Source organism: Capsicum annuum, chromosome 9 (assembly GCF_002878395.1).
Source record: "Capsicum annuum cultivar UCD-10X-F1 chromosome 9, UCD10Xv1.1, whole genome shotgun sequence".
NCBI classification, from domain to species: Eukaryota; Viridiplantae; Streptophyta; class Magnoliopsida; order Solanales; family Solanaceae; genus Capsicum; species Capsicum annuum.
In genome coordinates, this window is record NC_061119.1 from 93,908,566 (window position 1) to 93,921,088 (window position 12,523).

General features: G+C 33.4%; 1 long non-coding RNA gene across 1 annotated transcript; it reads right to left on the bottom strand.

Annotated features, from left to right (window-relative positions):
• Positions 1-243: 243 nt before the first annotated feature.
• Positions 244-5,558, bottom strand: LOC124887356. The gene is made up of 2 exons (XR_007044933.1): positions 5,373-5,558; positions 244-2,912 (listed from the first exon to the last, which is right to left on the bottom strand). It is a non-coding gene; the product is annotated as an uncharacterized LOC124887356 (long non-coding RNA).
• Positions 5,559-12,523: the final 6,965 nt, after the last annotated feature.

The following is a 12,523-nucleotide window of genomic DNA, read 5'->3' on the forward strand; positions in this document are numbered from 1 at the left end:
TATTCTCTTTTCAGGACTTTAACATATGGTGGCCATCTCTTGCATAATTCATATGAAACCTTCTATTTAACATGAATGAGCACTTAGACAGTAAGGAAAATACCCTATCTTGGAACATAAAACCATGTCAAATTCACACTTGATAATAAAGCATTTGACTCAAGATTTTTCCCATTCATTTGAACAATCCATAATATGTTAAAGCAGTAAATTTCATCATAAAAGAGGGAATTTCATAAATCGTGCACTTAAATCAATTCTTGAAATCCATAACATATATGCTCATGAATAACATATGGAGTTGTTTAAGGAGGCATGTTGCTCTCTCAGTGCATTTTAGCTAGGTTATGCTAATGTGCACCGACGAAAACCACAATATACCCCGACATCAGAAAATTGGAAAAGGTAAACTAACGAAAAAATTAGTAATTCCAGAAGATGTATTGAGAAACCAATTAGGCTCATTGACCTACGGTAACTTCATCCTACCTCAAATGCAGTCGATCTTGGAAGGCAATGAAAATAATAAATAGGAATCGAAGTTGCAAACATAGATCCACCTGTAATCATTTGAACCACTAGCAACGGCACAGGAAGCTCGAAGATTGCAATTGTAGAGACAGGTAACTCAACCCACCCAACTCTAGTTGACAAGTCAGAGAAACATGAGAATTGCACTGCACAATAAGGTAAGAAGTTTTCTTATATCCCACTAAACTTGAAGGAAGGAAAACTTGTAGTAAACATTAAGGCCTTTGATCTCAACGAATAAGAGGAGTACTGGAAATGGCCATTATTGGCTACATCATATGAAATACACCATACTTGAAGGCAATGGAAAGTTATATTTAGCAGGCATGGAATTATGCCCAAAAACCCTAGGTACTACATCATGATGAGGGCTACTTCATATTTAGATTTGATTCTATGAAGGATTGTGAAAAGGTGAAGTAGACTGGCCCTTACATATTTCATAATAAGCCCTTCGTACTTCATGATTGGTAGGTAAATTTTATCTTCAACCCTGATTGTATTACTAGAATTCCATTATGGGTAACTCTCCCAGGTCTTCCAGTAGGCTACTGGTTGACTGAATCCCTTAGAAAAGTCACGAGTACAGTGGGAAGACCATTATACATGGACCAATTTATTGCAAATATAATTCGTATCTCTTATGATAGAATCCTGGTTGAAGTGGATGTTGCCCAACCACTCCTAGACACTATTGAACTAAATGCTCTGGGGGAAAGCTTCCAACAATCTATTGAATATAACTGGCGACCTAAGTTTTGTAATGAATGTTTGAAATTCGGTCACACAATAGAAGATTGTTGGATAAAAGAAAACTCCATAAAGGAAAATGAATTCCAGGATATGAAGAAAAGGAAAAGAAGAAGGAACAGAAAGAAAGGGCAACCCCCACCCATGAAGAAGGAATGGACAATGAATAAGGCACAACTAATGGAGAAAGTTTCAAGGGAGGTACAAGCTTCACTAGAGGTACAAAAAGGAAAGGAAAATGGAATCATATGTGAAAAAGAGGTCACTACTATCAAAAGCACTAAAGAAAAGGAGATAGAAACCAGTACCAGCAATACAGTGAATAGATTTGTAGTGTTAATATAGGAAGGTACTAGTAATACTGGAAATGAAGAGATGCAACACAAACCTCCATGATAGTAGCATCTTCGAACATAAGAGGTTAAACCATTCATCAAAACAAAAAGAGCTGAAACTCTTTCTGCAGAAGAATAAAATGGAAATAATGGGTGTGTTGGAGACTAGAGTGAAACAAAATAAAGCAAAAAAGGTAATGGAAAAGGTTGCAAGTAATTGGAATCATAGCTGCAACTACCCTATTGCCTACAATAGTAGGGTGTGGATATTCTAGAAGGTAGACATAAACTTGCAGGTTGAACTCCTTCATGAATAATTTTTACATTGTAAGGTAGAGGTCCCTGTGAACCTCATCCAGTTTTACCATACTATAATCTATGCTTGAAATGAAAATCAAAATAGGGAAATATTGTGGTAAGAATTAACCTAACTAGGACAACATGTTCAGAATCCTTGGCTGGTTAGTGGTGATTTCAATAATATTTTGACAACAGATGAGATAATTGGCTCACCTGTGCTGCCTAGTGAAGTTAACAGATTCCAAAGGTGTCTCAATACCCTCTCTCTCACAGCACTCAAAGCCAAATATTGTCACTTCACCTTTTACAATAGGCAAGACCCAGTAGCAGAGTGTATTCCAAAATAGATTAGGCATTTGGCAACTCTTACTAGGTATCTACTTATGGTCATGTAAAGGAAGAGTATTTAAATCATAGAGTATCTGATCATTCTCCCATAGTTGTTAGCATATGCTCTTAACCACCAACAGGCCCCAAAACCTTTCAAATTATACATGACAGTGCTGAAATATCCTAACTTTGGTAGGATTTTAGAAGATACATGGAACACTTCACGTTAGGGGACTAAAATGTTCAACCTTTGGTATAAACTAAAGGCAATATAGAAAGGGTTAAAGAGTTTGAACACTTATTTAGCTTCCTACAGTTAGAGGATCCAGCAGGCTACACAAGGTCTTGAGATCACTCAAGGCCTGCTCATTAGAAAGCCTCTATGTCCCATATTAATTGAACAAGAAAGAACCTGGCTGACTGAACTCAAGAAATAGAGTGAAATTGGGGAGCAAGTTTACAGGCAGAAAGCTAGAGTTAATTGGATAGATGAGGGGATGCAAACATAAAGTACTTCCATGCACAATTGAAGCTTTGGACAAAAAAGAATGCCATTACTAGTATATATGATGAACAGGGGAACAGGTTAGAGGATCCAGTACAGGTGGAAGCTAAATTCACCAGATTCTTATCAAAGCTCATGGCCACAACTGCAACAAAACTACCCTGTGCAAATGTTAAAGTTATCAGAAGTGGACCCTGCCTCTCATTTGATCAGAAATGCAAGCAAATCATCCATATTACTAAGCAGGAAATCTATGCAGCCATAAAAATCATGCCACATGATAAATCCCTAGGTATTGATGGTTTCTAGCTTAATTTTTTACACAAAAATTGTCCATAATAAAACATGATATAATTGATGTTGTTAAGGAATTTTTCGAATATGGAAAACTTTTGAGGTCTTTTAGTTGTACAGCTGTGACCTTAATCCCCAAATTAACTAATCCAATTTATATGGGGGATTAAAGACCCATATCTTGTTGCACCATAGTCTACAAAATCATCACTAAGATACTGACTAATAGAATTAAAAGTGTTGCCTAGCATATTATAAACCCCTCCCAATCAGATTTTATGGAAGGCATGAACATAGTAGACAACATTCTTTTTATGTATGAAATCTATAAGTGGTACTCCAAGAAAGGACTATCATCTAGACAAGTAATGAAAGTTGACCTTAGGAAGTCTTATGACTTAATTGAATGGGGGTTTATGAAGGTGTTGTTAGCTGAATTAGACTTCTCAAGAAAATTCATAGCATGGATCATGGAATATGTGACTTTTGTTTCCAATTCCCTTATGATTAATAGTCTTTTGTCAAATCCATTTCAGGGAAAGGGGGGCATAAGGCAGGGGGACCCTATGTCCCCTTACCTATTTGTCATTGCAATGGAATATCTCCATAGAGAATTCCAACTTGTGCAGCAACATAAAGATTTCAGGCATCATCTTAGATGTAAAAGGATGGGTGTGGTTCACATCAGCTTTGCAGATGATTTGCTAATGTTCAGCAAAGCTGAACTAAAGTCAATACACTTTTTAAGAGGCATTTGCAAGATTCTCAGTAGCGTCACAACTTCAGGCAAACCCAGAGAAGAGATCCTTTTATATGGCAGGTGTAAAACCTCAACAAAAGAATGAACTTCTACAGGAACTTAGATACAGGGAAGGAGAAATCTCATTCAAATACCTGGGGTCCCTCTCACTTTAAAAATCTTAAAGTGAGTAAATGTCTACCCATAGTGGAAAATATAACTGAGAGAATCAGATGCTTGTCTGCAAAATTACTATCTTATGCTGGTGGGTTGTAGTTGCTCAAGGCAGTGGTATTCATCATACAAACTTACTGGGCACAAATCTTTTTCCTACTTAAGAAGATCTTGAAAATTATAGAAGCTATTAGTAGAACTTTTCTATGGACAGGCTCTACAGAGATATCCAAAATATCCCTTGTATCTTGGGACAAATTATGCATGCCTCAAGTAGCAGGAGGATTAAATTTGCAGAATGTGAGATTATGGACCAAGGTATCAATCTTAAAACTATTGTGGGCAATCAATAAGAAGAAGGACTACCTCTGGATTAAGTGGATCCAAGAATATATTTGAAGAATGAGAAAGTAGTGACATAAAATATTCCATCAAATGCAACATGGATCATCCAAAAAAATATAGCATCAAGAGACTGTATTATGCAATGTCCAACTTTGCAGGGGATCCTAAAGACTAGATTCCAAACTGTGGTAGTCGATGGCAAGCTAAGCATCATGAAATTGTATATCCAGTAACTACCTCAGTACCAAAAGGTACCTCAGAAGAGCATAACATTTCAACAGCATATTCACCCCCAACACAAGTTTATCTTATGGCTGGCTATAAGAAGGAGGCTAGAAACTGTGGATAGGTTGCTGAAATTTGGCATTCATGTGCCTCAAAGTTGCATATTTTTTTATTCAACTACAGGAACTTTGGACCACTTACTCTTTGAATGCTCAGTGACTAAGAGTCTATTACAAAGATTACTGAAATAGCTGAAATTCTAGAGGATATTTGGACGTTGGTAGAGAAAGTACAGTGGGAAAACACATGGGCAAAAAAGAAGATTGGAAAAGGACCAATCATTAGTTGTGTATTTGGTATGCTGGTGACTATAATCTGGAGAGAAAGAAATAGAATGAGGTTTCAAGTTGGACACTACTATGCAGATAAGTTATGCAGGAAAATTCCACTACATCTTCACATCATTGGTACGGGAAATGCTCACTGGAAGACTCAACGTCAATAATTGAACAACTTTTCATAAGCAATGCTAGTTCCATGATAGAAATTGAATATGTAATAGATAGAATGACTAGTGTATAGATTGTTTTCTAATTTCTGATAGGCAAGAGGTCAACTCTTTGCTTGGTTATATAATATATGCACTTTGGTATTAATAAAGATCTTTATTTACCAAAATATATATATATAACAAAAACTCCAAAGATAGTACAAAATTTCATCGTAAGAAGGGGTTCATAATGTATGTTCTTCAAACAATTTCAAAACCCACAACATATGTACATATACGATTTAAAGTCTATTAAAACATCATACTTATGCCCATGAGAGTTAGGATGCATACCTTTTTGATGAATAAAAATATGAGATATCTTAAACCTAAGCCTTGAAAGTATGAGTTTTTAAAAGAAACCCTAACTTCTTTCTCTTGAGAGTAGAGAGGAGAAAGAGAGATGATAAACTAATATCTAATTAGTAAATAGCATTTAAAGGGTAATTTAAGTCGTGGAGGTAGGGTTTGAGGTAAGGAAAGACCAAAATACCTCTAAAGAAACCCAAAAAAATGTAGGAATTTCTCAGTTGATAACTAGGTTCACAATTTATCATTCTAGATGTCTATCTCTAGATAGATTTGGCCATTTACTGGTTAAGGTTGACAATTTGAATTGACAACTCATCACTTAGTTGACAGCTCGTCAACTTAGTCATCACCTTCTGGCAGACAGACACTCTCAAGTAAAATAGGCATACCTTGCTACCCCGATATCAAATTAAGGTGAAACTGGAGGGATAGAAAAATGACTCAAAGATCTTCCATTTGGTATATAGTAGGCTACTTAACTAATTATATTCTAGAATTAATGGTCGTTGGAAGTTGAACAAGTAGGGACTTCCACTAAAACTCAATTGGTAGAAAAATTCTCAACGCGTCCTTAAGTTACGAGATTTTTATGGTCTAAATTCATCTCCAAAGATGTTACCACACTATAGAATTGGTCATCACACTTATATTAACATAGAATCATTAGGCTCGGGTATGTATACGTAGGAATGATGGTTCAAATTTTAGCTCAAAAATATGAGGTGTTACATTGGAAAATATGTCAATCATCCCCATAACTAGTAAATGAGATAAAGTAATCATGGACAAAAGAAAGATATTAAGACACATAAATTTCTAAATTTCAATACAAGGGTCACTACGCTAACTGAGAATAATGATTCGATCAACCAGTTAGTTTTTTAATAAATACAGCTAGCACTTAATCTGTTGATAGGAAAAACAAATTTGAATTTCATTTTTTTTACCTTGATTAAATTATATTCTCTAGCGAAAGTACGAAAAAAATAGAGAAAATACTCAGTTTCCACCTTGAACTATACGAAAAAAAGCTAAGACACAACCCAATTTAAAGGGGATCTTATTACCCCCTGGACTAATTAAAAGCATATTTTTGACACCCTTGAGTGCTACATGGTGCCTCTGTGGCACAATGCATGAATGAACACGCTAAAGGGCGCGTGAATTGTTTTTATGTCTCCCTATCCAATAAAAAATTACCACATGTCCAAAACAAAATTAAATAATAAATTCTTTATTTAAACCCTATTATTGTTCATCCTCCATTGAAGATAATAGCCAAGCTTAATGGCTCTTTCTCCCTCTTTAAATTCTTCTTTAAAATTTCATTATTCTTTAAATTTCTCTTTGATTTGGAAAGACAAAGGTAATTTTTATGTAAATTTCATATGTTTAATACATGTAATGTCATTATTAAAGTTCTAATTTTAGGTATATTAATGAAAATTCAATTTATCCATTTATGATAAATCCAAAATGAAGTAACCACCTGCAATTTTCCTTGTTGCATCTCACTCTAACTCTATTTGGCCCATTTACATACTTTTTAGTTTGAACCTTTTTCTGAATTGCATACTTAGCCACTACCTCTCTAAAGTCTTTCACACTTGCAAATGTCATACCCAGCTACCACACAACCGTATCACAATCAAGATCATACTTTACACTATTAGTCATAACTTTTTTTCTTCTTCTAGATAGGTTCAACCTCATGTTATATCATTCTTCAAGACAACTAGAATTTGTATCAGTTTTATAGCTGCCAGGATCAAAATTATCATAATATGGTTCATCACCCACTAACCTTCCTTCTAAATTAATTTTCACTGGGGCAGTCTCATCAAATCCCAGATCTGGTCTAGCTTGACCACAAGGTACTTCTTCATTATCTGCAGGAATTCTCTCCCTTTTTTCCTCCTTAAGAAATACCTTTGCTCATCCCTAAGCTATTTTACCTCCTTATGGACATTACTTTCATAGTTATTATCTCCAAAAAAATTTATTGCTTTCTCATTTTCAGATTCTGTACTATTATTACTAGATTCATCAAATCCCTTTACAGAATAGTGACTATATTCAGAATCAGATGAATCAATCTGATGATCAACTAAATTTGAAAGATAGATAGTATTTGGAGCAATTGAATTTGATATGAAAGCAATGTTTGAGGCAGTATTTAAAACTGCACCAACCACATTTTTTTAAATAAGGCTCACCTACGTTATTACCCTTATTTCTTTACCAACACTATTTCAATGGTCCTCACATCTTTATAAAAAGCATCACAAGACTCCTCCTCATCCATGTGCACATATACATCCAAAACAGCCCCATTTTGCAAAGACTTGCATATTATTAATAGAATAGCATCATTATATATGTCTCCTAAAATGCAACTATTGGGTGGCCTTATATTAAAATTATAACTAGGGTTATACCCTAGTTCTCTAATATAATCCTTCATCTCAAAATAAGAAACATTATCTACATTAATATTAAAAATTCACTCATTAAACAACCCACATATCTTGTATCTTCACCATCATACAATAAGGTCCCACCATGACACAATCTTAAAGTTATATATGTAAACCCGCCCATACTTACATGCAAAAATAGTATTATTAAAACCAAAACATTTCAAGAATAATATTATTAGAACAAAACAGTGAAAAAAAGTAAATTATTAATGTGCATTGTCATTCATTCACCAAAAGACATTGACAAGTTCAACAAAAAGTGACAATTTTGGGGTTGTCTAAAGTTTAGAGAAGTTTTCAAGTCTTGTTCTATGTGTTTGTCTATTAAAGTGACAAAGACACACCCTCCAACAACTTTGTCTTATTGTCTCCATATTATTATTCTTGTATGGGCAATTTAAAAAGAAACAATACAGGCACAAAAGATCCGTCTTTTATCACTATAAAGATACACCCTATCTTAGTCAACTTTATGAATAAATGTAGGCCATGCATGAATAAGTAACATCACTAGTGTATAAATCAACATTGTAACAAAAATCAGCCATAAATCAACATATATAGGCCATGTATAAACAAAAAGCAGGCCATAAATCAACATATGTAGGTCATGCATGAACCAAAATCGAACTAACAATTAACACTAGTAATAAAAATTCTACCACAAATTCACATAGTAGCAAAATCAGACCAAAAATAAACAAATCTGCAAAAAACCGACAATAAATGAACATAGTAAGACAAATCCTAACTATATATGCTTTATAACAAAATCAAAACACAAATATTACATCTTCATTACAAAATTACACATCAGTCATAACACAGTAACATATTAACAAAAGAGCATCACATATTATATTTTTCTTGAAAAAATTGAAAGTCAAACTTTAATCATAACACAATATACCACAATCTAACTAAAATCCCAACTTAAAACAGATTATAAGTCATAAATAACCAACCTTTACTCTTAGATTATGAAGATTAAGGACAAAAAATTCTATAACTTTTTTTGATGAAATCGAAGCTGGTCCAAATTATGAGATAGTAAGTACCAAACACAAATTGTGATTTAGAATAAACTTGGGTGAAAATGAACAACGTGAATCGACTAAAATTTGGCCAAACGAACACTGTGAATCAACTTTTGTAAAGATTTTTAGTTTTGAAAAGTGAAAAGTGTTTGAAAATGTTAAAGTGATTTGGGAAAGTTAATTGGAGAAGTGTATAATTCATACGTTGAATTGGGAAAGTAAAGAGTTCAACTTAGTGGACTGTGGGCCCATCACTGTAATAAATACGTGCGGTATACACAGCCTTTCATTTGGCTGAAAATATATGCTACGTAGGCGCTCAAGGGTATCAAAAATTCATTTTTAATTAGTTCAAGGGGTAATAGGACCCCTTTAAGTTGGAGTTTGTCTCAGCATTTTCGCGTATAGTTCAAGGTAGAAACAGAGCATTTTTCAAAAAAAATAATCAGGAGAGCATTCTCAATTCAGAATTTTCTTTAAAATGGCTTAATTACAACATATATTTGTTTGAATATATTTATTTACTTTATTATTTTTGTATTAATTTTTTTTTCATATTAAGTGTCGAATTCTATAATATTTATTTCCTACCAAAAGATTTAGATTTTCAATAAATAAGAATATTTCAAAACATCAATGAATGTTACACTATTTATTTTTTTCAAAAATCAATATAAGATACTGATTAAATTAGGGGAAAAAGTTTGAAATATATCTAAACTTTGGGGAAATTTGTTGTAACACTCCTCAACTTTGAAGGGGTCCTATAACCCCCCCCTCCCCCGACTATTTATTACCGTATTTTTGTGGCATATATTTGTCCAGCTGTGCCACTACGTGAATACACACACTGAGCGCGTAAAATCTGAAGTTGTCTAGATGGATAAATATATGCCACAAAAATACGATAATAAATAATCGAGGGGGTCCTAGTTGAGGCGTATTACAACAAATTTCACAAAAATTTTGGTATATTCCTGACTTTTTTCCCATTAAATTATATACTTTATATATAAATTAATAACATGTTGGTAAAAAATAAAAAAGAGAAACTATATATTAAGGAAATCAATTCAATTATTATTGAGAAATTATTCATAAAGCAAAGTATAATGAGATATAAATTGAATACTCACATAAATAATTTTTAAATAGAAGTAGAAGAGATAGATTTGATGATTGGCTACTTGAAGTTTTACCTTGTTGGTGAGGTTTGTTTACCCCACATTGTAATTTCCCTCCACATTTCCCCTTTCTCTGCCTATGATTTTTCTTATAAAAAAAAGATTTTTTAATTAATAAAAGAGAGAAAGAATAGAACAAATAAAAAGAAGAAAAAGAGGGAAGGAGTCAATCACTAATGGAATAGAGGAAAATCTAAGAAGTACGAAAAGGGAAATTGAAATGCTTCTGCATGGGTTTAAACTCAATTTAGAAAACAATAGAAACCCTTCAAACACAAGGCAAGATGTAATGATCCAAAATGTCATTATATAGAAATAGAGAAGTGCAATGTCAAATGGCCAGAGTTAGGAATGGGTCTCGAGCTATTGATTTGGTATCGCTGCAGCGACAGATTTGTCATTGCAGCAGTAGACATATAATCGTAGAAAAAGATTATTTTGGCTTGAGTGTCACTGCAACGACAGATCTGTCACTGCAGCAAGAATTCCCCGCTTCATAGACGAAAACACAGATTTTCAGTTTTAAGTCAGAAAACATTATTTTTCATTCTTATTTTTGTAAAACACATTCAAGGACTATTTTTATCAATTTGAGGGGTTTTCATCTCTGAGGTAAGGTTCCTTTACTCTTCTAACTTGAAATTACTTCTTTAGATTTTTAGAATTGTAAGAATCATAACCTTGATGGAAATTGAAATTTAGTCCTAAATTCATGAACTGTTGAGAATAGATGGGAATGACTTGAATTTAGCTGCTTTTTTATCTTAGGTTGTTAGAAAACACTTCCTAAGGTAGAATTCTTCCTAGTAATCATGAAATATGAAGGATTATAAAGATTAAAAATTAGAAAACACTAGAATGATGAACTAAATTAAGTTTATATATTGAAATTGACATATTTAGGTTTCTGATACTTAGATGTATGGAATATTGTTTAGAAATATTCATATTTGTTGTTTATAGATCAAGAACAAACAGAATCGAAAGAAAAGGCAACATTATATTGTGGCTAAATAATGCTTTTGGGAAAGAAATTGAGGTAGGTTATTGTTGAATAGTAGTATAGACTTGATTTCATTTTGTACTTATAGGTAAGCTGAATATTTGTGATTAGCCTTCGGGCATTACTTGTGATTATTGACTTTCATCATGCATTGAGCATTGAATTTGAGAATATGCATTGTGGTGATATTGAGATTGGGTGTCACATAGACACTATTATTAGATCGACTGTCACACCGACACTATTACTGAAATAGGTGTCACACCGATATTGGTACATGGACTGAGTTAGTTTTCTACAGGTCATAGCCAAGGGTCCCTACTGACCCTAGTAAGTGTATACACTAAGCATGCATGCAATTATTATTAGATTACATTTGTACATATATATTATCTTGACTATATTGACTAGATATGCATATGTGTAAATGATGTACTTGTATACTTGAACTTTGTTTATATGAAGAGAATGGTTGTTGATTTATTAGTTGAAGTGTTATGGACGTTCATTTGATTATCGGTGTGTCTTTATTGCTTCTTACATGCATTTTACTTGTTTATTTCTATGGTGTTGGGTTAGGTCGGACAATGATGCATACCATTACGTGGTGTAATGATACTATATGTACACTTCTTTTCATTTAGTGCAGAGAGTTCCATCGTTTGAGACTAAACTTTGGCTCTAGTTCATGACTCTAGCTTCAATTCAAGGGTGAGCATCATGTTTGGGCAATTGTTGAATCATCTCTATTTATTCATGTCCTTTGTTTTGGACAATGACAATTCCTATTTGTTTTAGCATTCCAGATTTTGTTTTAGATCTAGACATGAATATTTAGTGCTCTTGTACGGTGAATTTCAGATTTTGAAGATTATAATAATAAGAGATATTTCCGCACACTTAGTTGGCTTTGGTATTAATGAGTTAGTAATAGATTACTTTATTTATATTGTGTTTGGTAAGCTAAATGGTTGTTAATAAGAAAGGAGGTTAATATGAGTTCTTTGTAAATTGGCTGAGGATTGAGTTAGATGATTTTCTCATCGTAGAGTTAGAATGGATGTCACTCATGACCATTGAGATTGTGACATAAAAAGAGGACACCTATGACTCGTTTGTGAGTTTTCGACGTCACTTTGAGTATATGCCATATCTTTACAAATATATATCTATCTACTATAAATTTGAATGTCGTGACACCTTACAATACATGGTAGATTGGTGTATGTAGTAAATTCAAAGAATAATATTTAACTCGTTAGGTGCCTTTTCTTTGCTTTGTTTTCTTGGGTGACTCTTGAATTAATTTATCTGACCGAGCAGCAGAGCAATCTTTTCGGTTTGCACTTTCCTAAAGTTATTGGTTTATTGTCTACTTCCACAAGCAGACAACATATGTACAGATAAACAATCAATTATTTGAACTAGT